Below are 5,929 nucleotides of genomic sequence, written 5' to 3'. Positions count from 1 at the left end.
AATGCAGTAAGTCCTCTGGAATATGGCCCTACCCAAAGTTGGAAACAGCTTGAATAGTGATGCTGAATCAATATCTCAGATTTCCCAACATGTGGGAGCCCTTTTAACTGTCCAAAGTGCAGCCACAGTGACAATACTGTTAAATCCTTCAGCACCCTGATGACCATTAACCTATGTGGCCAGTGTCTGGTTTCCCCATTTTACAGATAGGAAAACTGAACTCCAGACAGGTTGGGACATGGTAGGACCAGAATGGGCCAGCAGTCCAGCTCTTTTGGCCTTTGGAACCATGGAGAATCCCTTAGCCTACCTCCCAGCCCCCTCCTGGCTCTCTGAGCCCATTTTTGGTGTAGGAGAGAGCTTTTTCTGGCCAGCCCATTCCAGCCATTAGCCACCTGGGCTCACATCCTGCTAGATACTTAAAACAACCTGGCAACGAAGCCTGACTTTGGGTTTTGCATTGCGTCTGCTGTGTTGCTGAAGACTGCTGTTACCTGTGGCTTTTGTGGTAGGGGAGGAAGGGGAGGGGGTGTGATGGGGCTGGGGACATGAGGCTCCCAGAAGCTCAGTTGAGGAGCACATGTGCTTGAGAACGTGCCTGTAAGCATGCATACAGTGTTCCTGTGTTTGCATGCATGCCACGCCCAGTCAACCACCTACTGTGCTAAAGGTTTTGGAGCCTTATGGAGGGGACAGAGGGGAACCTCACACTGGGGTACTTGTCAAATGTGGTCCAGGAAAGTTGGGGTCAACACCTTTGTTTAGAAGTGCATAGTCAGGAGGAGAGAATGAGGTCTCTGAGGCAGAGTGCTAGGCAAAGACACCAGGCAGAGGGATCCTCCAGCTTGGGACCACCTGACCTAGTTTGCCTGTGACAGTTATCACCAGTGATGCTTGCATCCAAAGGCCCCAGCTCTGAGCCATCCTCCCTGAGAGCCCCTAGTACCCAACAGTGGGCCTCTGTTGGCTGAGTCATTTTCTCCCTTACATGCTCACCCCACAAAGACAGCTACTAATAATAAAATTAAAGGTACCACCACCACCACCATCATCATCATCAGTGCTACCACCTACTTAATATTTAGTATGTACCAGGAACTCTGCTTTACATGTATTCTTTAAATTTTTGTATTTTATTGTGGTAAGAAAACTAAATGTGAGATCTATATTCTTAATAAGTATTTAAGTGTACACTATTGCATTTTCTCACTTAATTCCCATGCCTATGAGAAGGTTCTTTTATTGTTCTCATTTTACAAGAGAGGCTCATGGAGATTAACCAACTCGCTCAAGGTCACTCATCAAGGAAATGAAAAAAGCAGGATTAAAATCAGTCAGATGACTCTAGAACTCACTCTAGAAAGAGGCAAGGAGTATGCTCACATCTTGCTATGGATGAGAAAACTGAGGCTTAACCAGGATCACACAGCTGGTGAGCTGGTACTCAGACCCAACTGGTTTCTCCACATTATGCTGCTTCCCCAGGGCCTGTCCACCCAGACCTTTTACCTTTGGGCCCTGAAACTTGTTCCTGTGATTCTGGCAGGCTATAAGCAACAGGAGGGCCCTGGGTGTCAACCAAGACCACCTTGCAGGCCTTTCAGCCCAAGGGGACTCACACATCCCATTTCCCCCCATTCCAAGCAAGACCCAGAGTTCTGCCTTGTCTTCACCATGTAACTTAACTGCCCCTTCCAATCCACCATCTTGAAATTAAGAACCCCCACCCCAGAAGCATGGCTGCAAAGGAGGCTGCTGCCACCCTAGATCCTCCCTTCCAGTGTCCCTTCGAAGCACACTGACCATCCTGCTTTAGGAGTTGCACTCTGGATCAGGCAGGGAAATATCCAGGATACACACAGCAGGGCTAACATATGCGGGAACACTTGAGACATCCATCCCTATGAACTAAAGAGAAATAAATGCCTTGTTGGGCTTTGGTCCTTTGTCTTTATACTGGAGGATGGGGCTTACCAAACCCCTCCTTGCTCCCTGGTTGCTCTTTGGTGGAGCAGGCCATGTAGAAAAGTCCCTTTCCCTAGGAGTTAGGATTCTAAGGTTCTAGTCCCAGCTTTGCCAGCTATGTGACTTTAGGCAAGTTTCTTCACCTCTCTGATCTTTAGTTATCCTTCCTGTAAATGACCTGTATCACCTGCCTGATGAGGTTACAGTGAGGAATCCATAAACAAGAAATGATAATGCTGTTATTTGTTCTGCATGACTTCAACTCTTGTCTCACCTTTGGAGGTAGGTGAGGAAAAGGTTTGGGACCCAATTTTTGTATGTAAATCATCAAATCTAGACAGGATTTTGGGAAAGTATCTAGTTTGTGTTTTACCAGCTCTGCTCCCTAGAGCTCAGGCTTCTTCAGAAATGTCACAATGGCTGCCATAGAAAGGGCTCCAGCCAAAAGCAGCCCGTATGGGCTTCCCATCAAATTGAATTGCAGGTAGTTGCTGGGCCAGCTTCATGGGTCATCGCCTGTGCAGTAGGGCAGTAAGCACAAGGCCCTGCACTTGATTTGATGCTCTGCTTAGAAGGATCTGCACTTGGTTTAATGTTCTGGGGTCACCACCTTGAAATTTTTAATAATTCTTGAACAAGACGCCCCACATTTTCATTTTGCACCAGGCCCTGCGAACTCCATAGCCAGTCCTGACTAACAGCTCCATGACCAAACAAAAAAAAGTGGGTTCAATTCCTTCGTTGTACAGATGGGGAAATGTCAACAGCAGCCCAGAAATAGGAAGGGACTTGCCCAAGGTCATAGTGCCCATTGGGGCCAAACCTAAGACTAAATCCCCAGTTCTCCTGACTCAGCTCTGTGCTGGCTCCTCCCTCACTTTCAGTGGGTGTTTTTGTCACTCCTTTACTGCTTCTGTTGAGCAAATTAGGGCCCAAGGAGAGCTGTGTGAAGTCACACAGCTGTGACAACAGTGGTTATGATGATTTTGAGATATATTTCTTAATGCTTTAAATTCTTTTTGGAAGAGGAAAGAGCATAGGCAAAATGATAGATAGATGCATACATACACAGAGTCTGAACCGTTCATTTAAAAATAACTAAGTCAGTCCTCACTCATTTGCCAGCCAGCTGGCTCCAGGCCTTCATGGACTGGGGCTGTGGAAGGGGCAGGGCTGGCTACTCTTCACCCAGCTAAATCACATCAGTAGTGAATTTTACCAACTCACTGGTCACTTCCTCAAATCAGTGGTTGGGCACTTTTATTGCCAAAAAAAAGAAATATGAAAGATTCAATAGCAACTGTTTCCTCCCTGTCTATCCATCCCTGCCCTCCAAGGCTGTCTCAGCTGCGAGTGGGAGGCACTCCCCAACCCTGCCCAGCCAGCCAACCCTTGCCCTGAGGCCGCCCATCTTCTCACTTCCTTGTTTCTTTGTGAAACAGGAACTAAGCAAATAGAGTAAAATGGGTAGTTGAGAAAGCCCCAGTGGTCCATGGCAAGACCATGAAGCTGAAAGGCGAATTTCCCTCCCAGCTGTCCCACAGAAGCAGTTCTAGGCCCTCTTGCTTGTCACACCTCCTGTGTTCTAGAATAGCTCAGGCTGGGGGACTCTGCCCTTGACAAGGCGGAGACACAGTGATTGAGCCATAGGATCATGGAGCAGTGATTCAGGTGGGGCCCAGATGAGATATAGAAGCAAGTACCAAGGCAAGAGAAGAAACAATGGGTGGAGCCTGGAGTAAATAAAAGTAGAGTCACCTACTGGGTACCAAGCACTTTCCATGAGCACTGGGCTGAGAGTGCTCTTTCTATTATTTCTATATAGGTCATCTGGGTAACTCTGGTTACTTAGACACACACACACACATGCACACACACACACACACACACACGTGCGCGTGCGTGCACCCTTCCCATTCCCCATGCAAGCCTCACATTATCACTGTTACTGTCTTCACTAGACCTCATTGCCCAAAGTCATATAGCAAGTAGGTGATGTACAATGATTTGAATCCAGTTCTACCTGACTCCATTTCTGCAAGGCCTTTTCTTGCTCCTTCTCTTTCCTATAGCCCTAGACAATTGTTCCCTAGACTACTCAGTGACCTTTGTCCTTGTAACCTTGGGACAGAGGCCTAGACAGAGCAGCCCAGTCCCTCACAGTCTCCCATAGAAAGGGCCTCCAGTGAGTTTTTATCTGAGCACCAAAACCCAGCCTCCTCTTCTGGTGGTAACTGCCACAGCTGCCTGCAGGTGTTTTCTTGTTTTTAAACCATGAAGTTATCAAGAGTTCAGAGATTCAGAGATGACTGTCTCCCTCCCATCAGCCCCTGCTACCAGGGATTCCCCAGTGTCCCCAGAGCTGCAAGCTCTGTGTGCACTGTTTGTGTGAATGAGGAATGGACACTTCTCACCCAGGTCCCTTGCTTACTTCTGCCCTCCTTCTCTCACCTGCACATTTGCTCTTCTTGCCCTCCTTGCTTAAGATTACCACCATTAAATCTGATAACAGGTCAGGCTAACAAGTGGACTTCACCTCAGAAATGTCCAGGTATTTTCAAGGGACTATGTGGTCTCTGCTTGAGCATTTCTAGAGATGGGAAGATCACCACTTACCAGGGCTCAGGTGGCTCCATTTGAATATTGAAAACATCTTCTTTGGAAAGAACACAGGACTTCCATTGATCTGTTCCCCATCATTCCTGGCCACCCAGAACACATCCCCTACATGACAGCTGTCTGAAGTCAACTTGCTTTCCCACAGAATCCTCTAGGCCAAGTACTACAGGTGGTAAGTACTCCCCAGGTTGACAAAGGCTCCCCTATAGGTCACCCCACTTAATCAGCCCTAGCTATCCGGCTATCGTGCATATGATGTGACTTCCAAATGCCCACCCAATCCTCTTTACTCCTCTCTAGGCCTGCTTCAAGGTGGCCCTGTGGCACCTAGTCTGGCACCCAACCAATGTAGGGTGTCAGTTCTCTTACCTCCTCTTTCTGGTACTCTGCATCAGAGGCCCCTGAGCCTAGCAGTTGATAGCATGGGCTGTGGACCAAGAGCAGACCTGTGTTTAAAACTAAGCTTGCCCCACTTTGTAGCTGTGTCTTACACAGTTTGCTGAACCCCTATGAGCCTCAGACTCCTGCCTGCCTGGAAAATGGGGATAACAATGGTGGCTGCCTCATAAGGTTGTAGTAAAGCCCACCATGTGTGTGTCAGGGAGAGGTGAAAACAAGAAACATTAGGAAAGTTTTTCAGCACTGTGTCCATTTTTCAGCACTGTGTCCATTTGGAGAGTAAGAAATGCTTTCACACACGTCAGGGTCTCACCTGGCCCAAATATCTTACCCTTGATCTTCAACTAAATTAGGATCTATTGGGGGTGGGTGGGTGGAGGCCTATTCTATGTGAATGTAGCCTATGAAGACCTTTGTGTCTCTGGCAACTCTGTGTCTACCCTTAGAGGGTTCAGATAGATCTCACTATCAGTAGACCACTTTCCAACACACGCCGCAAAAAATCAAGGCTCTCCTGTACCACATTTATAAGGGGCACATCTTTGCAATAATAATCCCAATTTAAACTATAGTCATCCCTCTGTTTGCCCTGGCTGGTTTAGCTCAGTGGATTGAGCGTCGGCCTGCGAGCTAAGTGTCGCTGGTTCGATCTTCCAGTCAGGGTACATCAGAGAAGGAAAACTCTGACTCCAAAAAACCTCCGCTGCCTTGCGGCATACCTCTTCAGGGGAAAGGCTAAGGGAGTAAACCCCGACAGAAAATCCGGAGCCGGAGTCCCTAAGGCGGTTTGACGTTGTAGTCAACACCGGCAACTCCTGCGGCGCACCTGAACCCAAGCTGTATCGACTCCGTCTTTCCCTTGGACCCTTCAGCTGCGAAGAGAGGGGGGGTCTGCTGCATGGGCAACAGCAGACCCTCCATATTACCCTGCCCAGGCTCTGTAGCT

Source organism: Furipterus horrens, unplaced genomic scaffold (genome assembly GCF_987537825.1).
Source record: "Furipterus horrens unplaced genomic scaffold, mFurHor1.1.pri manual_scaffold_17, whole genome shotgun sequence".
In the NCBI taxonomy this organism is placed as follows: Eukaryota; Metazoa; Chordata; class Mammalia; order Chiroptera; family Furipteridae; genus Furipterus; species Furipterus horrens.
Note: the sequence above shows the minus strand (reverse complement) of the source record.